The sequence below is a fragment of the Panthera pardus genome, unplaced genomic scaffold (genome assembly GCF_024362965.1).
Source record: "Panthera pardus isolate Hobbes unplaced genomic scaffold, ASM2436296v1 HiC_scaffold_10, whole genome shotgun sequence".
In the NCBI taxonomy this organism is placed as follows: Eukaryota; Metazoa; Chordata; class Mammalia; order Carnivora; family Felidae; genus Panthera; species Panthera pardus.
This window is the reverse complement of record NW_026526655.1, coordinates 68,387,849-68,414,597: the sequence shown is the minus strand read 5'-3', so window position 1 is coordinate 68,414,597 and position 26,749 is coordinate 68,387,849. Positions and strand designations below refer to the sequence as shown.

The 26,749-nt window shown below is 38.5% G+C and overlaps 1 pseudogene; it reads right to left on the bottom strand.

Moving 5' to 3' along the window:
- Window positions 1-18,513: 18,513 nt before the first annotated feature.
- On the bottom strand, window positions 18,514-18,629 carry LOC128772709 (U6 spliceosomal RNA; annotated as a pseudogene).
- Between the last annotated feature and the right edge of the window lie 8,120 nt (window positions 18,630-26,749).

Genomic DNA, 26,749 nt, shown 5'->3' with positions numbered 1-26,749 from the left:
GATACAGCAAAACCACTAATGTCCAGGGGAACCTCCCCCTCCCCCTGACTTTACAGCTGGCTTTGGCTACACTTTATTTATTTATTTAAAAAAATTTAATGTTTATTTATTTTTGAGAGACAGAGAGAGACAGAGCGCGAGCAGGGGAGGGACAGAGAGAGGGAGACACAGAATCCGAAGCAGGCTCCAGGCCCTGAGCTGTCAGCACAGAGCCCGATGCGGGACTCAAACTCATGAACTGCGAGATCATGACCTGAGTTGAAGTCAGATGCTTAACTGACTGAGCCACCCAGCTGCCCCTTGACTAAACTTTAGAGTTATATGAGGAGTCTAGTGAAATAGGCTCTGGCACATTCCCCACAAGAATGGTCCATGGGGTGAGCCCACAGTCATAGCTGATCCTGTAGACTTCAGACCCTGGATGGTTCAGGAACAGACTAGGCAGTTTAGCTGTCCTCTGGGTCAGACTATAGAGTTTCAAAGGGAGACATTACAAACTCAAATGCTTTGAGGGATCTAACAGGCAAAATAAATGAATTAAGTGTATGAGCAATCATTAGGAAACAAATTGGGACAGAACGTTTCCCTCTAAAAACACTATCATTTGTATTTTCTTTATAATCTGTGCTTTTAAAATTACCCAGCCTGGAAATGAATTCAGATCTAAAGCCTCCCGTTCAAAGCCTTGGCATCTAGCATCAACCCATTCAGTTCCAGACCAAACATGACCTTGGTTTCTTAGGGCTCAGGTCTCCGATCACTCTCTTTGATCTATTTTTACCCAGTGGTTTGGGTATTTTAGAAGGGAGAAGTGAGAGAATATCTACTGGTAATGTTTTCCAAAGAATGTTTTTAAGGACACTGGTCCTGCGAGGTATTCCTAAAAGAGGATCTTGTTATCAAATAATTTGGGGAACAATACATAACTATATCCCCTCTCAAATGATAACAACACATATTCACATATTAAAAGCTCTGAGTAGTCCTTCAGTAACGGAAAGAGTACAATCCAATATTATGTCTAACTCAGTGCTAGCCATACTTAGCTGGTTTCTAAACTTCTGTCCTTCACAATTACATCACAAAGAACTAATGTTGCTTGGAATGTGATCTGGAAAACACTAAGTAAGAGGCATTGCCTCTTATGGAACTCTATATTAAATTGTACAAGTGAGAAAGGCAAAATTAATTTTGAACATACAGAGAGTTCATGTAAGTTTTTATATGTTAAAAGAGTAGCATTTGTTTAGAGTTTTCATACAGGGAGGAAACATCTACCAATGAGGTTGCACTCTGTCCCTCCAATAAGTGCTAGGGAAACATTCTTCGGCCCCTTTTTCTACCTAAATATGTGCTTCTCCCTCAAAGGCAAGTGACTTCTCTGATTTGGCCTAATCCTGGTTAGCAGTGTGTGAACTTACTCTTAGGCCCAAATCTGGGAAAAGGTTGTATTCTCTTTCTCTCCCTTGGACCACTTGGCTGTCAGAGACAAGGAATCTCTCTTTCCTCCTCTTATGTTTGGACCTTCAGAAGGGCGGGGCCTCTTCACTCAGCAACAGAGAAATTCCATCCTCTCCAGTTCAGTTTTACTTGGGAGCTCCCTACATTAGACGATACAGCTGACCTGCTTCTTGCCTTTCATGCCTGAATTCTCTGCGTACCTGCTCGGTTGGCCATTACTTAGAGGTGAAGAGGAACCAGTGGTAGGATTCATGCAGCAACCTTTAACGCTATGCACAAAATAACAAAAAACAAAACAAAAAAACCCCAACAACAACAACAAAAAACAACTCTGCCAACCCATTACCCAGGTCAGTAACATGAACAGCAGAACCTCTATATGCCCTGCTGACCATGTAGATCATGATTCAGAGAATGGATTGTCAGAGAGGCCACTTAATTCTTCAGGTTCCTTTTGGCTTTTTTCTTTTCTTTTCTCTTTCTTTCTTTCTTCTTTCTTTCTTTCTCTTTCTTTCTTTCTTTCTTTCTTTCTTTTTTTCTTTCTTTCTTTCTCTTCTTTTTTAACCATAACTTTCTGAAACTGGTTCAGAAAGAACTCTTGCTTCTCAGGCTATGATTTTTGGGGGGAAATGATGTAACAGGCTGCTCTATTTCTAATCTTGAGAATATTTGGTTTGGGATGTATTTCAAACGTTGATGTTACACCGATATGAAAATGCCTGTTAGTGCTCAAGATCCAGGGCAAAGGTCATTTCCACCAAGCTCAATAGAAAGTAATAAACAATTCTGAAATATTGTCTTAAAATAAGAATATAAAATACTATGACTTCTCAGGCCTTCGAGTCTATGTTGGCTTATTATTACCAACCCAGCAGGTATAACAAAGGCTCATGCCTTTGACCTGACATTTAGGCCACCTGGAGAGGTCCACTCCTATTCACCAGGCCTGGCTTATCATTCTTGCAGAAACTCTTATTCTATGCCAGATACATCTTAATTGTACTAATTCTGTTGCATCAATATGTCAATAAAGATTCTCCATCTTGCCCACTGCATTTGTAATATCTGGAACTGTGATAAATAATGCATTCCTGATGATACATTGAGGCTATTTGTATGAAAGCACTACGAGGGCTAAGATAGCTACAAGATAAGACCGTCATTAATCTGAATTCATAGGACCTTTGTGAGGGTTTATTTCTGTAAAAATAACAGTGTCTTCGGGTTTGGTCTAAAATACAAAGAAAATGCAATCTCTGCATCTGTCTCGATGCCATGTAGAAGCAAAATGCAAAACTCTTTAAGTACTTAGCAGTGACTTTAACTACCATCCCTGTATTCTTTCCCTTGGCAGAAGCAAAAACTTGTTATATGAGCTCTATCATCCTCTAGCTACATATTTCCTTCATAACTAAAAACCATTAGCTTGTTATATAGCCTAATAATAACCTGTATTACACACTGCTGGTGTAACAGATGACATTATGTAAATGCAGATTTTTTGTCTTTAGTTTCCATTGTTACAACGAGTGACATAAAATCGAGATAACCGAGTTAGTGCTTATTGTTAGAAAAGACAGAAGGAAGTCCAGTAAGAATCTTGGTACATAATTATTTTGCAAATTTTGTGTGCATAGTGGAGGTTCACACTCTCTGCTTATCTATCCCCAAGCCCTAGGCCATTTCCAGAAAAATCTGAGAAGTAGGGATCATGTGCTTGGGAAGATGGTCAGAACCTTCCCTGCATGCCTTTTTCACCTGCTCCAATGCTTTATTGATCTAAAATGTGATTAAACAGTAAATAAACTTTCCCATTAAAATAAAACAACTGCACTCTAAAAGCAAAGATCATCTTTTGAGTACCGCACTGTAAATAATATCTTGCTAGGAATTGTCCCACTTAACCAGTGTGCTACCAAGTCTCAGGTCTCTTGAATGTGCTGACACTGCTCAGGAAATTTTGGTTTGATTCCCAGCATTGGCAGACAAATTGGGGATCATAAACCCTTGTATACAGCAATGGTTTTCTAGATCAATGGGAGACACTCAAGACAAGGAACAGAGTAACAGGAGAGAGGGTGGATTCACCTCTCTGTAATCCACAAACCTTTCTGATGCCCTTACAAGGATTTTGAGTGCATTTCTGCCAGTATCAGCAATGGTGAAGTTCACCTTCACTAAAATCTAATTCCAGCACTAACTGGCAGGCCAGCACTAGTGAAAATAACATTCCGGTTTCCTCCATGACCTCAGTCCCGACATGATAACGGGAGCCCTCAACAACTCATTTCTAGCTTGGAATTCTTGATGGTTTATTTAGTTTGACTGACTGTCGGAGATTGCCATTATGAATACAGTTGCTAGGGAAGGCCTGCCGTAGTGCTGTTTGGCTTTTAAAGGGGTCAGGATTTTGCAACATCTCAAATAACACTTATGGCTTAATGTCTGCAAACAATGCAGCATTTAACATTTACTATGCATGAAGAGGATCATAGTTCATCATTTATTATTCAAAAATTATGTAAAATATTTTTATGATGGAATATGAAGACTGTGTTCAAAATATTCACGGGTATAAACAACACATAATACAATTTCCTTAAAACATCGATATGTAATCAAAAAGGTATTTTGAGTTCTGTGACTTGGAGCCCAATTTTAAATATTTCAAAATTCAGACTTTTAATCATATATCTTTCAAGCAGATTAGGTTGAACTGTGGTACTCCTCAACGAAGTGAACATTCATTTCTGTCTCCAAAGAAACTCCAATTGGTAATGGTGGTTGGTTTTGTCAGAGCTGAAACATGTACATTTCTCACTTTGAAAATTGATTTCCTGCCCCATCTTCTCATCGTATGTATTTTAACAACATGTTTGGTTTCTTATGAAAGAAGGTAATTGTGAATATGGGTTCTTAGAGCCTGGAAGGAAGAGAAGCCATAGTGGTCCAAAGAGATTGTATGAGTAGTGTGGCCAATGGGATTTGTGGTCCTTATTTGTCGTTAGAGTCTTAAAACTCCTCCCACACAGGAGGGTAGAGTTGAAAAAACATAAAAACCAAATGACTCGGGTGGGAATGAGAATTGGTCCAGTAAAAATTGTCTATTAACCTGATATATAAATGATACAAATGTCTAGCTACTGACTGTGTAGTTTTGTTAGAGGAGTGTAGTCTGTTTTGTTAGAAGAGTGACCCCGATGAGTTTAAACGCTGCACATTTGAGAGGGAGCCTACACAGAGCCATCGAGGGTCTTGAATCCCTTTGTAGACTTGATCCGTTTGTTTTGGAAATGAATCATTTCCAAATTTTATTTTAATTATGTGGGACACTAGATAGTATATCCGACCAAAGCGATAAATTCTTCATAATACTGAAACTCATTATAACTCGCATTAAGTCTTTCTAAGAAGATGTGACAATTTAGCTTCATCGGAGAATTTTAAAGATCGTGAGGTAATGAAGTAAGCCTCTTCCCTCTTTTACCTGCCTTTCCTCCTCTCTAGCTGTTGTCTTCGTTTTGAAGACACTCTTTACACTTCAGTTTGAACACGTCATCTTCAGTTTGAATTGTTCTTATTTTCGCTTCTCCTGGCGCTGTACATTTTTAAACACTCATGTGCTTAATAAATATGTAGTAAGTACCAATTACATACAAGCATGATGCTAGGTACTAAAAAAAGTTCTCTTAATTAAAATGTTTACTTGCCCAAAATAACACAGTCGGCTAGAGGTAGATCCAACACTGGAAATCAGATCTTTGCACTCGATCAGTCCCTAATATACTTGGCAATTTTATTTTATGAACATGATTCAAATTTCTGCCTAAGTAGAATATTTCATGTTTTGACTTTGGAGTTTTGTTTGCTCCCAAATTACATTTATAAGGTTTGAATTATTGGCTGCCACTGACTTTAATTAAACTCATTATGGCCCCACATGTCTGGCACTTGTTAGGGAGGAAAAAAAAATAAGTTTAAAAATGAGCCAAGTGACTGGATACAAGCACTCTCAGCAAATAGCCACAATAAGCCATGCTGGGCCACAACTCAGCTAGCAATCTGTTGCTTGACCCTCACCAATGTTTTTTATGCTAAAAAAATGCGTGTTCATCTTCCTTATTCTTCAATATAGCCTGTACTCTGCTCAGGTGAATGGCTTCAGTGACTTGGTTTGAATGGAGATGCAGGCAAAATCATTTTCTTATTATTTCTTTTATGAAGCATGGGCTCTCGACGAAGATAAGCAGTAGAGAAACAGTACTAGCTAATCAGGTCCTTCTTGGTCCACGTCACCAGAATGTCTAAACGTTCAGTAGACAAAGGAAAATATCAGCCCTACAGGCTCTCTGATGGCAGCACGTGCATACTGCTCGCGTCATCCAGAAGGCTGGCCGAATGTCTTGGATTAATTGGGTGTTCCTTATTGTGTAGATAATGCTATTGGGACAATTAAAAAAAAAAAAAAGAATTCCCATGTCCAAACTCTTTTATGATCTGAGTTGCAGAGCGGTTTTAATTTTTTCACTCTGGAATGCATTGATGTATTTATTCATTTAATATTCCAGCTTAAGTCCCACGAATGGTAGAACAGAGGCCTAGAAAGGCAAAAAGATTTAGGCAAGGTCCCCCGGACCAGGAGATGACAGAATGTGATCTGAACTCAGGTGACTTGCAGTAAAAGGCTCTTTTCCCCACGTTGCACTAAGTCTGGGACTACTGACAGCATCAGAATACGTGTTTGCCCACTGTAACAGGGACTGTGCATTCCAGGAGTCCCCAGCCCATCCCATTTGCCAAGGGGGACCAGGGGGCAGGGAAGGCAATAGCCAGTTGTATATCGCTTTATAGATTTTAAAGTTTGTTTACTCAAAGAAGTCTCTCTCATTTATTTTTGCATGCATTTATTCAACAACTAGTTACTGAGACTTTTCCTACCCCCATTAGATATCTAGCCCTGTTCCTTGTCTTTCTTTCCATTTCATGCATCCAATCTGAGCTCTATAAATCTAATTCTATGAGCTCTAGGTGATTTCTCAATCCTTTGTATATCTTTCATCTTCTCAAAGGCCTAAATGAGAAAATAAGAAAAGTGATGAGATCAGGGAATGATGCAGAAATAAATTTACAGGCTACGATATTTAATGATTATTAGTTTCTATGAGTGTCCTGGCTATAAATCCTTATTATCCCCGCCTCCCTCTTCCCAAATCGAAAGGATTATGTGTTTATTTTATGGACTCAGAGGGTAAATGAAGGAGCATAAGTTTGTGTTAAGTTCTTTAGTGGCCAGGAGGAAAAGAAATAGTGGTCAGGAGTATTAGCAATGGAGAGTCAGTAATTCTTACAGGAAACAAGTAAAGCTGTGTGTGTGTGTGTGTGTGTGTGTGTGTGTGTGTGTAGGGGAGGAGTGAAGGGATGAGATGAAAGGTAGAAAAGCTACAATAATGGTGACTGAAAAAGACAATGGCAATGGAGGTGCAAGTAGTCTCTCGATCAAAGGCTGACTACCCCAGTCTACTCAGAATCCCACCGTAGCTTGCAACTTTGAGAAATTCTGTATCACTGCCTGGGGCAGGCGTATATTGCCAAAGTCCCAACTTGGAATTTTGAATGTATTTTCCCATAGAATATTATTGAAAGTTGTTAAATTCTTCAGTGTTATTTATATAATATATCAGGTAAATGATAGATTACATAAGAATTGTTTCCTTGGGACATGTGCTTTGACTTCTTAAAAGCAGATTAACAAATTGGCTTTTGGAACACAAACCATTCCTAAAGAGGAGCGGACCTACATTAGATTACAGTGTCATTTCTAATTGTAGCGTGTTGACATCTTGAGTCTAGTCACTATTCAATTAAACACAAACATCATGGTATAAAAGATCAACAGGGATTTAATCATTAAGGAAAAGTTGATATTTAACATGATACAGGCTTTGAAAAAAGTGGACTTTGTTTCTTTAGTACAAAAGAGGGTAAACAGAAAAGACACACTCATTAAATGCTTACGGCTATCAGGCTATATGCTAAATGCTTTGTATTATCTCAATTAATTTTCATAGCAATCAAATGAAGTGGTCATTAGTATTCTCATTCCCAGATGAGAGAACTGAGTCTCAGAGAGGTTGACATTTGCAAAGGTTGAAGTGAGAAATTTTTCCTAACTTATGTTTATTTGTTTACTTGTCACTATATAGAGTGGAATGATTTAACAGACTGCTTATTGTTATAGCTCCTTCCTTTCTTGGTTCTTCCAGTGACCAAATAAACCACAAAAGAATCAAATTAGACTTTTCATTTTGCCTAGTTTAATGGCAACGGTGAATTAGATCATTATAAAATCAACTCAGTTCTCTCATTAATTATAGCCAAATATATGGAACAAATTTTTTTAAAATTCTTTAATATTTATTTATTTTGGGGAGAGAGAGACAGAGCATGAGCTGGGAAGGGAGGCAGAGAGAGGGGGAGACACAGAATCCAAAGCAGGCTTCAGGCTCTGAGCTGTCAGCACAGAGCCCAGCGCAGTGCTCAAACTCACGAATGGTGAGATCATGACCCGAGCCGAAGTTGGACCCTTAACTGACTAAGCCACCAGTTGCCCTAGAACAAAGTTATTAAGAAATGTTTATATGAGCATAGTTTAGTGCAGCCAAAGTTCAGAAGGAAAGTGAAAACTAAAATAATCCAGAGTTTTCACACTTTGTTTCTTTTTTTAAATTTTGTAATTTATTTTTTATTTTTATAATTTACATCCAAGTTATTTAGCATATGTTGCAACAATGATTTCAGGAGTTGATTCCTTAAGCCCCTTATCCATTTAGCCCAACCCCCCTCCCACAACCCCTCCAGGAACTCTGTTCTCTATATTTAAGAATCTCTTATGTTTTGTCCCCTCCCTGTTTTTATATTATTTTTGCTTCCCTTCCCTCAGGTTCATCTGTTTTGTATCTTAAAGTCCTCATATGAGTGAAGTCACATGATATTTGTCTTTCTCTGACTAATTTCACTTAGCACAATACCCTCCAGTTCCACCCACATAGTTGAAAATGGCAAGATTTCATTCTTTTTGATGGCTGAGTAATACTCCATTGTATGTATATACCACATCTTCCTTATCCATTCATCCACCGATGGACGTCTGGGCTCTTTCCATACTTTGGCTATTGTTGATAGTGCTGCTGTAATCATTGGGGTGCATGTGCCCCTTCGGGTCAGCACACCTGTATCCCTTGGATAAATACCTAGTAGTGCAATTGCGAAGTCGTAGGGTAGTTCTATTTTTAATTTTTTGAGGAACCTCCATACTGTTTTTCCAGAGTGGCTGCACCAATTTGCAATCCTACCAGCAGTGCAAAAGAGATCCTCTTTCTCTGCATCCTCCCCAACATCTGTTGTTGCCTGAGTTGTTAACGTGAGCCATTCTGACAGGTGTGAGGTGGTATCTCATTGTGGTTTTGATTTCTATTTCCCTGATAAGTGCTGTTGAGCATCTTTTCATGTGTCAGTTGGCCACCTGAATGTCTTCTTTGGAGTAGTGTCTATTCATGTCTTTGGTCCATTGCTTCACTGGATTACTTGGTTTTTTGTGCTTTTTTTTTTTTTTTTTTTTTTTTTTTTTTTTTTTGTGTTGAGTTTGATAAGTTCTCTGTAGGTTTTGGATACTAACCCTGTATCTGATATGTCATTTGCAAATATCTTCTCCCATTCCGTCGGCTGCCTTTTAGTTTTGCTGATTGTTCCCTTCACCATGCAGAAGCTTTTTATTTTGCTGAGGTCCCAACAGTTCGCTCTTGGTTTGGTTTCTCTTGCCAAATGCCAGAGCTGCCACTGTTGTCTGAACTATTATAATCCGTGTGGTTGTAATAAGATACTATTAATGTTAACATGTTTTTTGAGAGGCAGAGACAGAGCGTGAGCGGGGGAGGGGCAGAGGGCGAGGGAGACACAGAATGCGAAGCAGGCTCCAGGCTCCGGGCTGTCAGCAAAGAGCCCCACGCGGGGCTAGAACCCATGAACTGTGAGATCATGACCTGAGCCAAAATCAGATGCTTAATTGACTGAGCCACCCAAGTACCCAGGTGCTATTGACGTTAAATTTCAATTGAATTGGGGCACTTGGGTGGCTCATTCGGCTGAGCATCTGACTTCAGCTCAGGTTATGATCTCACAGCTTCGTGAGTTGAAGCCCCGCCTTTTGCTCTCTGCTGTTAGCACAGAGCCCACGTCAGATCCTCTGTCCCCCCTCTCTCTCTGCCCCTCCCCTTCTCATGATCTCTCTCTGAAAAAAAAAAAATAAATTGAATTTTATTTTTATAAAATCTATATCAATGATCTTGGGTGGTTCGATGTACAGTGTTTCAACACTTACTTTGAGCACTGGTACTCAATGGCATAGATAAGACCTTTATTCTGCTTTTAAACGGCATTCCTATGCTTACCCCAGTTGCCATTTTAATAATACAGACAAAATTCGATACCAGGAATGAGACCTTACTAGGGAAGTTATTTTATTGACCATACAATACATTTCAAATATTCTTAAATTCATATCCTGTTGTAAACTCTCAGCAACTATAGCAAAAGTGATTTGGTTCAGTGCTTCCTCAAGAGAAAAAGAAGAAAGAGAAGTTAAAGGACATATCGGGCTAGAAAGTTTAATAACGATGACCTCTTAGGAAACTTTCAACAGGCCTCACTGGGCCACCAAAATATGCAAAGGTACAAGTAAGAAACATGAGTGAGGCCTAGCTAACGTGCACCATCCGATCTCCTGAATGAGCAACTATGGATTACTGTGTTTCTGGTTTTTTACAAGGGCTTCTGTTCCAAACCCTGTAATCCCACACAGCTTTTTCCCAGCTCTTGCCACTTCCTTTTTCATGACATATTTTATTTTTGACCCTTTTCCCCGCACTGTCCTCTCCAATACCCTTTTTCTTTCCCCCACTTAATAGTTTAGAAAGTTTCTTGATTTCAAGATTAAGGTCAGAAAAAATGATGATTTCAGCTCAAGAATTTTATTTATTTTCTAGGTAGGAGCCAAGAGCACCATCTAAAATCAAGCAACTGGAAATGCAATCTTAGATGCATCATTAGAACAAATATAGCTTCTATCATTTTATGGATGAATCAGATTTCCCCCTCTCACTAATCTAATCAAAGGCATCTTTTTTGTTGTTGCTGTTCTCCCACACATTTCTCATCCAGTGTGAAAATGAGTCAACTGGCGGATGCATTTAGTGTGCTTTTATGAAGAAAGTGTTCTTGTCTAAGAGAAGAACTCAGGAACAAGAAAACTAATGTTTATTCACTCATCATATTTAATATTTTAAGCCCAGTAGGTTTTCTGATATGTGACAATTTTCTTCTCATTTGACAGCCTTCTCATTTGCAAAAGACTGTGCATTTTGTATTCATTCAGCAACATGTGCATTGTTCATATTTTTCCGCAGGAGAATTCTAATGTTTATGTGCTGCTTTGCATCATGTCTATGTCTAAAAGTTTCTAGCTGAATTTAGGAATATGTCACGTTGCAAATCTTAGGAAGCCTACAAAAGAGATGGGTTGTTTTTTTTTCTCTTTCTACCATATTTTCTTTGTCAAATGACTTTGATTTAGTGTTGACCAGAGGCTTCTTGTATTAGTTTATCCTTTCTGTCTGTACTAGCCCCTTTTTGGAATCAAGAGTATAGGATGGGCCAACGTATTGTGTCATTTCTGAAAATAGTGACTTATTGGTATATCTGACAATCATGTTGCAAGGTTTGAAACAGAAGTCAAATCATTTGAAACTAAACTGATTTCTCCAGATCTCACCTCTCAATATATGGAACCCTTGTTATTTTATTAGAAAACATTAATACAAACATATAAGAAGAGGTAAACCATCTACTAGTGACCTATATAACACCTATATTAATGACCAGATTAAATCATTAACATGTATATATTATTGTTCTCAGGTATAATTTTTTAAAATTGCTTGCTTTTATTTTTATTTAAAAAGTTCAAAGAGTGAGTCATATATAGAACTGTTGAATCGCTATATTGTACACTTGAAACTAATATAATACTGTATATTAATTGTACTTCAATAAAAATAAGTAAAAGACTTCACAGTTTATAACCGACAAAAAAATGCTCAGGGGAAATATTTTTGAAATCCTGTAATACATTCTTTTTACAATTGGAATTCATGGATCCTAAGATTTTTTTCATTGTTATGACTGACTAAACTTGCAGTCCTCAAAAATTTAAGCAAATCGGGGGCACCTGGGTGGCTCAGTCAGTTTAGTGCCCAACTCTTGATTTTGGCTCAGGTCATAATCTCACAGTTCCTGAGATCGAGCCCTGTCTGGGACTGTGTGCTGGTTAGTGCAGAGCCTGCTTGGGATTCTCTTTCTTCATCTCTATCTGCCCTGCCCCTCTCCCGCTCATGCACCCATGAGCACACGTGCTCTTTCTCTCTCCTCTCCCTTTCTCAAAATAAATAAACTTAAAAAAATATTTTAAAAGTTTTAAGTAAACCCTTTCATCTTAATTTTGGCACATCCTTCATATTTTAAAGATTGCCATCCATTGTTGTGGGGTAGAGTGATATTTACAAAGGAGTGCCATCTTTTTTTACCCATTATCATTCATACAACTTAGTCTTCAGTAGAAGCAGAGGCAAATTTCTTCTTCTTTTTTTTTTTTTTCAATGTATGTGCTTAGTTTTATTCAATGGTGGTTTATTCAGTTTGACTTTCAATAAGTATATCTAATAAAAATTATCTTTAGACTTTTTGTCCCACCGCTGGCCACATATTCATGTCAACATTTGAAACTAACATTAAGTCAAAAGAGTGAGGAAGAAGGGAACCGACATTTATTGAGCATGTCATCCATGCTGGGTCCTTTCCACACGTCTCATTTAATCTTCACATGCTGTGCTGTGGGTATTATTTCCTGAGTCTGGGAAATGAGGCACAGAGAGGCTAAGAAACTGACCCAAGACACCCCAACTAACATTTTCAGAGCCAACTTTGCCTGTTTCGTTTTTCTAAGTGTGTCCTGCTATAACGCACTGTATTCATTTCCAAATGGTTTTTCCCTTCCAAATAATAAAGCTTTATGGTTTAAGTATAAAATTCCCTGTTCTCTTTGAAATTTTTAGCATTTAATGTTTATTTATTTTTGAGACAGAGAGAGACAGAGCATGAACGGGGCAGGGGGCCAGAGAGAGAGGGAGACACAGAATCTGAAGCAGGCTCCAGGCTCTGAGCTGTCGGCACAGAGCCTGACGCGGGGCTCGAACTCATGGACCGCGAGATTGTGACCTGAGCCTAAGTCTGACGCTTAACCGACTGAGCCACCCAGGCGCCCTTGAAATTTTTAGCATTTAATTCCCTCTCTCTCTGTCAAAGTTAGGCAGTCTGAGACTTTCCTATACTTACTTTATACTTAGACTTGCATTTGGAATGTTGTGATAGTAATATTGTAAGCTGCCAAAAATATCATTGTTCTACATTTATTTCATGTTGCACTCGCTAGATGCTTATGATGTCACTTAAACGTATGGATTTTGGAATCATGGTGCTAGAAAGGAAATAAGAAATCAGCCTTAACCACCAAGTCTATGTTCACCATTGCAACTAGATTGATCCTTTTAATACTTGTTAGATTGTGTCACTCCTCCTCAAAAACCATCTCATCTCCCTCAGAGGTCAGTCCATAGCCATCACCTCAAAGGATCTTCAAAGTTCTTCTCTAACTGCTCTTGACCCCTGCTTTCTGATGACACTGACCTCCTTGCTCTTCTCTGAGCAAGCCAGACATGTTCTCGCCCCATGGTCTTTGCATCAACTGTTCTCTGGGCTTGGAACACTCGTTCCTCCAGATACTGGTATGGCTCACTTCCTTGTCTCTTTCAGCTCAAATGGGACCACCTGATTTACAACTGCATATCCTCATCCTCACTTGCCATGACTCTGACCTGCTTTCCTCCACTCCGTTGTACTCAATAAACCCAACACAGGGTTTGTTTGTTTGTTTGTTTGTTTCCCTATCTTCCCCTAGCAAATTACAAGCTCCGTGACAACTGAAATTTTTGTTTTTGTTTTTTTTCACCGAGTTCTTGCCAGCACCTGGGACAGTGCCTGACACATGGTTAGTAGTCAATACATATTTGTTCAATGAATAAATAAATGTAAGTCCAACACCCACTGTTCATAGAGGACACCACACTGGGTTCAGTGAAGGGTCATGGGAAAATAAGAAAAAAAGACATAGTCATATTCCAAGCTTGTTAGTAAGGGCAAAGACAAATATAAGTCTGATTCAGTCACGTCTTGACAAGTGAACTTGTTTCTATTAAATAAGCCACTTGAGCAACACTCCGTGTTGTTCTAAAATAAAAGATGCTGTTATATAGATCTGACATATGCTGTTCCATGGGTGGGGAGGGGGTGACTGTGGTCACATGTATAAATCCCATACAATCCATACAAGTCTTTATTACTTTTATCAGTTCATTTTTCTTTGATCTTATAACAGTGAAGGAAAAGTAAAATGTATAAGCATTCATGAAGTAAACTTGAACCAACCCTCTTTTACCTACCTTAGCATGGCTAAAAATTGAAACGTAACAAACCTCTTTCATTCAACCTTCTCCTGATCCCATCACTTTCTAATGAGAAATGTAGTTTTGGTTCTATCGATCGGGTGTGGAGTAAGGTGGGGAGAAAAGATGTGGTTTTAATTAAAAATGAAATAACACTGTGATTTATATTCTTTGTCCCCATGTGAGATATGTCACTCCTTGACTCCTGAACTTTCTTTTGTAAATAATTTCACAGGAACAAATTCTATCCATGTGTTGCAAAGAAAGCCTAGGTGTATGTACGCTTCTTAATGTTATTAACTTCTTTTGCTGGAGAGTAGGATTGTAGCAAAGGGATGAGAACAGTTGTTAAAACATTTTTACTTTTATTTTCAACTGTGCAATTTAAAATTATTTTTAAAGGAATATAAACTCAATTTTTAGTGTATCAAAAGCTAATTTGGCAAAAGCCCATATGTTCTGTTAAGGCATATTCTGCATATGTGACTAACAGTGATGGGGCCATTGAATTTGCTTAGTAAATATTTGTTTGGTTGAGTAAATAAATGCATGAATGATTTTTTTTTTAGTTCCCAGACATGAAACAGGAAGAGAAGAAAATGAAACTGTTTCATGGAATTCTAAAAAAGACGTTAGCAGCTGGAAAGAAAGAACATGGTCTACGTAGTGTCCCACAGAACGGGGAAAACCTGGACTCTTTCCAGAGTCAGCCCAGGAATGCCAAAAGACCTGCAGGGCAAGAACAGGGCAGAGTTCAGGCTTGAAGCCAGGAGGCCTGAGGCAAAATCAGAGCCCCAACTGGGACAGTAGCCATAGGCAAGATCGTGGGCCTGCAGGTAAAGTTCCAAGGGCCAAAGTCAGGTTAAGGGCCAATCATCCAGTCCTGCATATAAAGATGGGCAGAATAAAAGGGAAAGTGTGACATGTCCAGTTTCAAAGTCTCATTATGTTTAGTCATTTGAGAATTATTAGATGAGGTATCCTAGAAAATTTCTTTGTGATATTTATAGGGAATGTGCTAACCTTTAGGAGAATTATTTTCCAATTATTTTCCAGTGTGGACTGATACCATGACTACGTCTGCTTCAGTTAAAATCAATAACCATCAGCATTTGCCATGTAAAAATTTGTGTATTCACTGTCTTCCATTGAGTTGATTTTACTTTTGTAAGCAACATTTCCTCATCAAAATCAGACTGTAGATGACATGGGAAAGCATGAAGAGTCTGTTCCCCACCCCCCCACAGTAAGACTTAGTAACCCATGCTCAGACTCATAGTGCCCCAGGCAACTGTGGGGGTTCCAAAATGCTACTGAGGGCTTCTGTCTTCTTTCCCATAGTGTTGATGAAGAGTTTACCATTTGGGTGAATGTATACATACTCGGGTGATTAACAGAATGATGCTGGACAATTAACTGCAGAGAAGCTTGAAGATCCAGCCGCTGATGCCCTATTAAAGTTGTGTTTCTTTGTGTGCAGATGAATGTGCCTTTGTGGATGGGGATGTGGTGAGATGAACCAGGAAAACCTTGAATTCCGTAGTGTTTTGTGGCCAATTTGAGGGCAAGAAAAGCAAAAGAAAGGAATTGGGCAAAGATACAGAGTCCTAGAACAAAGAAAACACGAACCAAACTGGCATTATCTCTAGTGTTATCAAGTTACTATAGCAGATAAGCTTCGTGGGACAGGCAGGGCAATGGAGGGAAGTTCCTTGTGTTGCTCCATGCACACATTCTCTGTGGATCCCGTGTCATCCGGGCTATGTCCCAGGCAGGAAAGATGCTTAAGATGATTAAATAAAAGGGTTTCCCTGCTCGTTTGATACATAAAGCAGTCTTTTTGGAACCCAGCCACGACTCCCCGCTAAAGCAAAGACCCACAACCCAAGAAGCAGCATTTTCAACTCCTGAGAATGTTTTCTACAAACAAGTTCCTTGCTTGTCTGCGTAGGCATAACTGACGCTCTTACCAATGCCCAGAAGCCAATGACGTTACACATAGCATAGAGCAGATGATAATATGCTTAGGTGGATTTGTAACTAATGGGACATTCAAACTCGAGGGGTGAGGATTAGCGTATTGATACTAACCTTCGGGAAGAGCTTCAGTGGTACGCCAGGAAGCCCTTTTGGCAAGTTTTCAGATGACATAAAGCAAGGTGGGATAGCTAATACACTTCAGACCAAATCAGGAACCCCTTAAGTCAGAGGGGGTGACACATTTGTAATTTGTAAGGTTACACGATGCCATATGTATAAAATATATGGATATTAAAAGACCTCACACATACCCATACACAAATGAATTCAGTTGTCAAGGATATATACCTATCTGAGAATTTATGTTATACATATTTGAATTGGTGACTATTGAGGGGCATGTGTATGAGAATCCAGGAATAAAGTAATGTTAATAAACTAAACTAAAACAAAAGAGTGGCATTATAGGGTTTAAGAAGAATAACATGCCAAGTGTTGAAGAGTTTTAACATCACAACTTTTGGTATTTGAGGTCCAAAGAAAAAAGGGAAAGAGAGAAAAATAAGTGAATTTATCAGAAATTAATATGAAGTCCAAAATGTTGGTACACATATAGCTAAGAATCTATTCTTTAATGGCGATAGGATTGAAGAAACATTGGGTTTTTAGTTGGCTGCAGTTTGGGTCATCACTGAGATGTGGCTGCCAAAGAAAAACTAACTCTGGCTGCTTTCAAGGAAACATAATGAACGAAGAAGATTATAGGATACCTCTACTCATAAAATCACACCATGGTGGTGATAATCAGTCCTGGTTGCCAAAGTCTAGACTTCACTCTACATTCAGTGAAGAAAACCATGTCATAGGAAGAAGCTTAATATAATCCATCAGGGTATGAAACTTAGTTCACAACTCAGATGTGCAAAAAAATAAGTATGTTTTCATCATCTTCTGTTATAATTTCTGCCCTTTTCCCTCCGCTTTGCTGAGTTGGCGGAAAGAATTTCAGTCTAACTAAGGACCCCACCACAAACTGTTATTCAATTGTAGGGTCTTAGGAATTGCCCTTATGTCAATGCTGGAGGCTACACATTTTTCAGCCATTGTCATACAGGTAACTGATGAGATAGTCATTGTTCACAAGGGCCTTTTTCAACTTAACTATACTTTGCTGTTTTTCTGTCACCTTGAGGCAGGGAAGCCTGGGGTGAAGCTGATTCTGGCATTATCTTCTGACAGACCACTCAACTCCTCTGCTTGGCATCTGGTTGCCTCACAGGTTGTCTTAATGGGAAGTGGGGGTCCAGGTCTCTGCTTTTGGGAGCCATAAGTTTTCTCCCTCTGCTCTTCTCCCCCAGATCCTAGGAAATATTTTAGTAGGAGGGAAAATCTTTCTCCTTTCATGTTCTCCAAGACCTAACCTTTAAAGTGTTAGGCTTTTAAAAAACAAAGCCATAAAAATGTCTTTTACTTTGCCATTTCCTTTTCCCAAAGTCACATGAATACAGAGCTATCTCCTTCAATGAGAAAAGGGAAAGAAAAGAAACACAGCAGAACAAAACAAAAAACAACAAAGAAAGATAACTTACTTTCTTTTTAAAAAAAATAAAAAAAAAATATTTATATTTATTTTTGAGAGAGTGCCAGCGCACCCCTGAGCGGGGAGGGGGGGAGAGAGGAGGGAGAAGCAGAGAGAGGGGGAGACAGAGGATCTGAGCAGGCTCTGTGCTGACAGCAGGGAGCCCAACTGGGGCTCAAACTCATGAACTGTGAGATATGACCTGAGCCAAAGTCTGATGCTTAACCGACTGAGCCACTCAGGTGCCCCAATTATTTTCTAGCCATAAAGTAAAGAACTTTGTAGTGGCAAGAGTTATTCAATTATATAGGAGGCTGCCTTGGATATGCTGTTATCATCAGAAGATACGTTTCCACTGATTTACCTTTTAGCGATGTTGTAAAAGTGTTTTAAGCATTGGATGCGAGATTGGATGAGTCAAGGTTCCTGGCTTGTATGAGAGTCTAGGGTAATGGTAATCCTACTTTTTACCTTATCAGATGTTAAATGGCAGGACATGGTGACCAGGAGGTTACAAAGTATCTAATAAAAAAGGGAAAATTTTAAATTCACAATGTTATAGGAAATGCAAAAGCCTATTACGTGGCACGTGATCAAAATATTGGGTAAAATTTTATTGTAGTTTTAAATAATGTCTCTTTGAGAAAATAAAACTGTATTATCATAAATGCAAGTAAGCTTAAAGCATACCTACAAAAACCATAACCTATTTTTAGGGCAAGAATCTTGACTCATCAAATATTCATGCTAGATTATAAGCAAGAAAACGAAAGCCCTTTAAAATAAAAATAAACTCCACTTAACAGAAATATTTTGATATGTATAAAGTATATGGACATTTTTGCTTTCTCATTTTTAGCTGCCTCTCTTTAAAATAGTCACAAATATTTTCTTCTCCAAATTCTTTCACAGATGTGTGTGTCGTCCTCGCACAGAGGCGATGCTAATCTTTTCTGCATCATTCCAATTTTTAATATATGTGCTGCTGAAATGAACACTCTCCAAATGCTTGCAAATAATATGTATGTACCTATGATTTAAAGTACTCCATTAAAAATAATATGAGAGAAATATGAACAAAGACATAAGTACACAATTGATAGTGAATTAAAGTTTTGAGATGACTGGAAACGATAAGGTCAACCTGAATATCAATTTGATCTGATGTTTCTGCCCCACCCCTTCTGCAAGGAATCTAACTTACAGTGGCTTACTGCTTTCAGTAAAGATTTGGCAAATGACCTAATGTTCCATTTTTTTAATACAAGATTTTGATGTTGCTAATAGGAGCTGGAAGCTTCAAGTAAAGCAACCGAGGTGGTGATTGGGTGTCTAGATATCATCTGCAATCCTTTCCAAACAGAGTATGTAATGCTAGCTGTGAGAGCCTATGAATCTGAACGTTGCTTTACATTTCCTGGGCAATAAACTAAGTATTACCTGCTTTGCTACCCAAAGATGTAAACCACTGCATTTTCTCTTCAGTCTTTGTGTGTAGCTTTACTTGCTGCTAAGAGTTGTGATTTCCTCTACCTACTTCTCATTAGAATGGCACTAGTCCTCAGAAATGGTAGTAAAATGGCCTTCTGAGGGGGAGTGCAGCACTCTTAACTTGGTCTTATTACTAAATTACTTTGAACTGAGCTGTGTAACCAATTTCTGTACATTGATTTTATATTTGTGACTTTGCTGAATTCATGTATCAGTTCTAGCAGCTTTTCGGTGGAGTCTTTTGGGTTTTCCATGTAGAGTATCATATAATCTGTGAAAGGTGAACGTTTGACTTCTTCCTGGCCAATTTGGATGCTCTTTATTTCATTTTGTTATCTGATTGCTGAGGCTAGGACTTCCAACACTATGTTAAACAACAGTGGTGAGGGTGGACATCCCTGTCGTGTTCTTGATCTCAAGGGGAAAGCTCTCAGTGTTTCCCCATTGAGGATGATATCAGCTGTGGGCTTTTCACATATGGCTTTTATGATGGTAAGGTATGTTCCTCCTATCCTGACCTTCTTGAGGGTGAATTGAGCTGTGTAAAAAAATGGAATTAATAAAGAAGATATTTGAAAACATTGAAAAATGCGCACACACACACAAATAAAAACTAATCACTTTTTTTCATTTTCCCCTTTCAAAATTGTTTACAGATAATCCATATGCTTTGCTGTTTGATAGGTTTTTCTTTCAGTCTCTTGTATCAAGAGAGTTCTTTAAGGAAGAAAGGCTTGGAGTTTGGGTGAGATGTGCTTCAAATAACTTTATTCTGAGGACGAAGGGAATATGTATATCAAGTAAGCCAAAAGGAAGCAATACCTTTTAAATTCAAATTACTGTCTTAAATTCACTTATTCATTGAATGAGAAAAGGAAAAGAAAAGAAATACAGGCAAAAATAAAACAAAAACAACAAGAAAAGACAGCTTTCATACATGCAATAAATATGTATTGAGCACCTACAATGTATCAGGCACTATTCTCTGTACTGGGGATAAGACAATGAACAAAAAAACTACAATTTCTGCCCTCATGAAGCTTACATTCTAGTGGGACAAAACTGACCAAAAAAAGAGTCAAACATATGGTATTTAGATACAATCATTTTAGCTGCTGGGCATAATTTCTCTTGATGTTTGCCATTTTAGTTAGTATGCATAATTTCAGTATAGATCTGTACATACAAACATTTCCCCTCTTGCCTGTCCTTACATAATCTTGCTACTCTATAAATGCTGTTCAAACTCCCAAACACATATTGAGCTCTGAGAGTGCTGGATTCTCTGATAGGAGTTATGGGAGTTATGTAAAAATAAAGGAAATACCTAAATGTTATCTGCCTTCAAAGAACTTTTAATCCATGGTTGTTAAGAAATAGCATTTATCCCAGTCAGAATATTCTGAAGTGTTGTGTACATTGGCAAGGATGGATTACAAAAAACCTACCTTCTTAAAGAAGGTGCCATGGGACTTTATACTGAAGATGAGTCCTGAAACTCTAGAATGGAAGATTGGAGAAAAGAGATTTTATCAGGCCACAGGAAAGGAATGACCAAAGATATAAATGATTGTTTAACACTGGGGAGAAAGGAAAAATCTGACTTCCTGTAAGCAGAGGATAATTTATGATGCATCATTGAGTGTAAATCTGATTGAGGAGGAGAAAACATCGAAAGTTTTAACTCAAATTGAACATCAAGATTCAGAGTTTGACTGGGCATATTACCGAGACTCTATTAATTTGGCCAAATCCTTGTGTATCCTCTAATTGTATGTGTGTGTTGAGTGGGAAGTTTGTGAGTTGATGAGTTCTAGTAGATGGTTTGTCAAGGATAGAAAGTTTGCCAAGGGAAAAAAGTGTCTTGGAATTGCTTTGGTTTTAAGAAAGCAAACTGACGTACATAAATTAATATGGCTTTCCCGGGTCCTCAGAACAATTCTTGAACGAAAGATCTCAATCCTAATTCAGTGGCATTGGCCTAAGGGTCCAGCCTAAGAACTCAAGAGGAATAACCCAAAGAATATGGCCTGCCCCACAAACACTACATTCAAGTCATCAAGTGTTTATTAAATTAGCCTCTTTTGTACTAAATATTCTTCTGGGTGCTGGGAGATAAGAAAGGTGAGTCAGTACCACTTGGTTCTGCCTCATTCATTGTTCAATGTACACTTACTGAGCAATTTCTGTGTGGAAAGACTACCAGCACTCTACTGGGGCTTGGGGGTGTCTTGGGATGCTTCTTTAATAAATATCCTTTGCAGATAATTACCCACCTCTATACCCTGACCTGTCTCATCCCAATTTCAGAATATTAAATGCTGTGTGAGATGGAATCAAGTTTTGTCATTTGCATTTAAGTTGAAGAAAACGGCAACGAATACACGAGATCTTAGGAAACAAGTGCTTGTTCCCATGAAGCCAAAAGAAAGTTGGCCCACGGAGGATAGATCCGAACTACTCATTGTCTTGCAGGTGTTGCCCTGCAGAGTGATGTCTTTGCTATTTCCTGAGAGGACAGTTTTCTGGCCTCTTGCCAGCTCTCACTTTAAGTCCATTTGTTGTGGACTTGGTGATATCATAACAGTTAAGTGAATTTCACAGTTCTTCCAAAAGCTGATGGGATGTCAAATCTGAGTTGCTTCTATATTTAATGTTTTCCTCTGAAATGTCATCTTATGTGTGTCAAAGTAATAATGAATATACAACTAAAGGAACAAAGGAAAGGATCAACAAAACAATAGAAAGCTTATAAACATTGATTGAACACTCAAGTGAAGTTGAAGAAAGGTAGTTGGAATTGGAAAACGAATAAGATGAGTTTGACTGACAGATTTGCTCCATATGTATTAAATATGTGCTGATTTAAAAGCCTACTTTTAAAAGTGCCTACTACACTTCTCATATAGCAGATCCTGTGTTAAGTCTTTTTTTAAATATATTGTTTTGTTACATCCTTACAGGAAGTCTGTGGAATAATTAACACAATGTTCATTTTGTATTTGTGAAAGTGAACATTAGAAAAATTAACAAGTCAGACAACTAGCTAATGACGATGCTGGTTTGGTGTAAAGAGCACAGCTGTCTGTCCTGTCACAATGACTGTAGAACAATATTTTTAAAAAGGTGAAAATCAACCTGCGCTTTCAATAGAGTTCATGATAATAGAGAAGACACACACAGCAACATGAACTGTCTGAACACATTGTTTGGCTTTAACCATGTATTTTAATTGAATCCATATTTCATTAATTGAAAATTGATCCTATGAAAATCATAACATTGATCAACATCATCCTAAACCCAAATGAAAAAGCCAGATAAAGAGAAATTGATCATGTAAAACATTTGTGTTTCCATGCAGGGCATTTAACGTATATAGCCTAGTAATCGGTTCAGTTAGAAGTTGTCAAAGTGCTTGCTAATGATTGATTTAGCATCAGGTCAAATAAAATGCCAATACCCTTACTACCAAAAATATCTTAAAGAAACAGTAATTTAGTGTTTGTTTGACCTTCATATGATAGATTTTGCAGCAGTGAAAATACCTTTCCTTGTCATTCTTAGAATGTTGAAGATAAAAAAATCTGTAAGCCAACACTGACTACCCCATGGTAAAAGCTGTTTAGCGACATAATTTATAGGGAACATGTGATAGTTTCCAGGAGTGACATGCGTCATCTTCCCACATGAAACTATGTAGAATGCAATTTTACAGCTGGGTAAATTCTCAAGGCAGGGCACAGAGATCCGGCTGTGGGATTGCCCATTAATGTCAGAAGGAGTCAAGGGGCTCTATTCCTCATGCCCCTCTTAGAGAATGCACCTGTGTCGGCCTGCTAAGAGGGGAGTCCTTTCCTTTTCTGGAAATTCTGAATGCCACTGTTAGCCGATATCATATATAGATGGTTATACAACTTTAGGTTGGTTCTTAGATTTGTCTATGGCCAGTCATGCAATGAAAATGGAGAAGTCATGCATTTTTTCCCATATAATTTTAGACTTATTTTATTAATATAAATGGCCAGCATGAGCATATTTGATATTATGTGAAATAGAAGTCATGTAATAGAAAACCCATGCATTCAAAGAAGTAAGTTGTAATGTGATGTTATATCATTATAATGCTTATAAAACTGTGATCCATATACATTCAGACCTAGGATAGTACTGTAGTTAAAAAAGCAAAGTGCATGAAATAATGGGTAATTCAAATATTTCAAGTCTTTACTTCCTATTTTTCCACATAAGGAAGGTGGCACATAGGTCCTTGCAATACTTTTTTAAATTCCCATTTTTCTTTCTCAATTTATTACCCTTAAACACTTCAGCAGCCTCTAAGCTGCTGCCCTCTAAAAATCCTCCACTTACTCTTGAATACCTGTGTTGTATATCCTTTCTTTCCACCCATTCTCTTTCAAAAGTCCCAGAACCAGCCTGGTTAGACTGGACCCGCCTTAGATGGTGCCCTGTGGGCAAGAAACTGAGAAAGCCATCCCATGATCCTCTTCAGCAGAAGGTAAACACAAAGCAAACAACAATTACTGATTCACAACCAATAGCACATAATAATAGAGATTAAAAAAAAAAACACCACCCATTGGATATCATTCATGTACTGATTTTTTACAAATGTTATCAATTCACAAATAGTTTACGACATGTATTTTTAAATGCCCACCAAGTACAGGGGACCCCAGAGAACACGAAACTGAAAAAAATGCAGAGACGTAATTTTTGCCATCAAAGAAGGAGTTTAAAATTTAGATGATAAAAATATTCTCGAACAGATGATATTGTATGGCATTATGGTAGCTACTAGCAACCTGTAGTTATTAAGCACCTGAAATGTGGCTGGAGTAACTGAATAGCATCTAATTATATTTAATTTACCTTTATTTTTTTAATGTTTTATTTTTGAGACAGAGAGTGAGAGAGAGTGAGAGAGAGGGAGAGAGAGAAAGGAGGGACAGAGAAATACAGAAAATCCCAAGCAAGCTCCGGGCTGCCAGCACAGAGCCTGATGTGGGGCTAGAACTCGTGAACCGTGAGATCATGACCTGAGCCAAAATCAAGAGTCGGATCCTTAACCGACAGAACCATCCAGGTGCCCCTAATTTACCTTTAAATATGAATGGTCATCAATTAATATTTGAATACTACCATGTTGGACAGCGATAACCTGGAAACTCCAAAAATCTAGCTTGTGAGAAAAATTCCAAAAATTTTTCAGTGGGGTTCATGTTACTAGATGAGTACAAACAAAATTCTTTAAGGCTCAGAGAAATGAAGCCCCTCAATTGAGAAAAAATTAAACCAACAGTTTAATGTAGATTTGAATGATGAGGCAGCATCATTTAGATAGTGCAATTGATTTTATAAATGGCTTTAAGAGGAAAAGAACACCTGCTGTTCATCAAGTATTTTATATACATGAGCTCATTGAGTTCCCACAGCTAGAAAATATTGCCTCTACTTTATAATTGGTGGAACTGAGACTCCAAGGTTAATTAACATACCCAAGTTCACCTGGCTAGCGAGTGGCTACGACTGGGTTTGAAGCCAGGTGTACCTGACTCCTGATCTCAGCTGTGTTACACTCTACTGTGCCGGTGAAGGCGTGAAGGGGGACCTAAAACAATTCAAGACGAACACAACAGGATGACCCGAGGGTGGCAATGTCATGGTCACGAGTAGTTGAATGAAGCAGAAGGTGAGCTCAGAGGCGGTGGATGGATGCATAAACCAGTCAGAGAAGAAGATAGTAGCGAAGATCTGGAACTGAGGGAAAGGCTGAGGTTCAGGATGGGAGATCGATTTAAGATGGATGTGAAATCTGATATTTGACGTAGGAGTGGGTGGTGGGTCAGCTAAAGACAAAAGGCACAAAGAAAGGTGCTTATATTAAATTTCAGAAAACATGTCTTTTGGGTTACAGGACGAGAAGGGGAGCCAATGAAAGGATCAGTGGAGTTAGAAAAGTAGGAAGACATAATATGCAGTAGTGGTCCCCTGTGTCATGTACTATACGAGAGAGCAAGAAGGGTGAAGAGCAAGCAAGAAAATGGAGAGTTTCCTGCTGAGATGCACAGTGACCTTGAAAAGAGAGGAAATGCAACTATTTAGGAACACTCTAGTTTCTTCCAAATGTATACTTTCCAAAGGCCCTTCCATGTATCCCTAGGCCTACACTCTCCTACACACCAAGGTCTGTTTTCAGGATTTTAGGTAGACAAGAAATGAGTACTTTTTAAAAATTTTTTTCATGTTATTATTTATTTTTGGGGGGAGAGAGAGAGGGAGAGACAGAGTGAGTGTCTCTCGGAGGGGCCGGGAGAGGGAGACACAGAATCCGAAGCAGGCTCCAGGCTCTGAGCGGTCAGCACACAGCCTGACGTGGGGCTCGAACTCATGAGCCATGAGATCGTGACCTGAGCTGAAGCTGGATGCCAACCAGGCACCCCAAGATCTGACTACTTTTTAAGTAGAGCTTATGATTTTCAGGAGGCTGTAGCTGGCTTTTCTCCCTGTCTCCACCCCCCAGTTCTGCAGCTGCGACTTAGTAGCACTTAATAAAAATTAGTAGTGTGAATGAATGAGTCTAGAAAATTTTTTCCTGGCATATTTTAGCATTTGGGGAAAATATTCATTAATTATTGGACCTCCAGGGACTAAGTATTATTGGAAACACACACACACAAAATCTAACAAATGTTACATATTATTCTTATTTCTAAAGAATTCATATTCTAAATAGAAGAGAGAGTAAAACCAAAACACAAGATTATCAGGTGCTATGTTTTATAGAACATAAAACTTGACGTGAGCCAGCGTGCAATGGTGCAAACAAACTGATTTTTTTAGTTTATTTATTTTTGAGAGGGAGAGCACATTCCTGTGTGAGTGGGGGAGGGGGAGGGGCAGAGAGAGAGAATCCCAAGCAGGCTCTGAACCCTCAGCTTGTAGCCCCATGCAGGGCCTGAGCTCACGAACCACGAGATCATGACCTGAGCTAAAATCAAGAGTCAGATGCTTAACGGACTGAGCCACCCTGGCGCCCCAGACAAACTGACTTTAAAGACTGAACTACCCTCCTCTCTGTGTAGCTCCCTGGCTCCCATCTCCTTCCATGTGAACCCAGGACATCTTTCTATTTTAGCAAGTGAGTGGGTAAGCTTTGGCAAAAGAGAACCTCTAATACCTTGTCCAAGGGGTATAATCAATCAGTGTCTGTTTGGATTGGATGGATTTCTTGCCATATCAATTATTGAATATTTTGAATAGCACCCTGTAGGTGCATATTGTTAACACTGCATGAATTTGTAAGAAGTTTTAGAAAATCATGTAAAACAAATAACAGCATGTGCTAACTATACACAGATTAAATATAACAACAAATTACTCAGGAAGTATTGGTGACGTTAATTTCTTTCGGTAAAAATGATTATGAATCATGGATTAGCCATGGGTATGTGAGTGCATCTAAATTTGATATTCCAATACTATTTTTGGATTTCAGCATGCAGTTTCTCAGTGCACGATGATTGCTTGTCTAGCCCTGGCTTTGCTCTTAATTAGTTTTATGGCCTTGGTTAAGTCACTTTGCCTCCTAGGTTTACTTACTTCT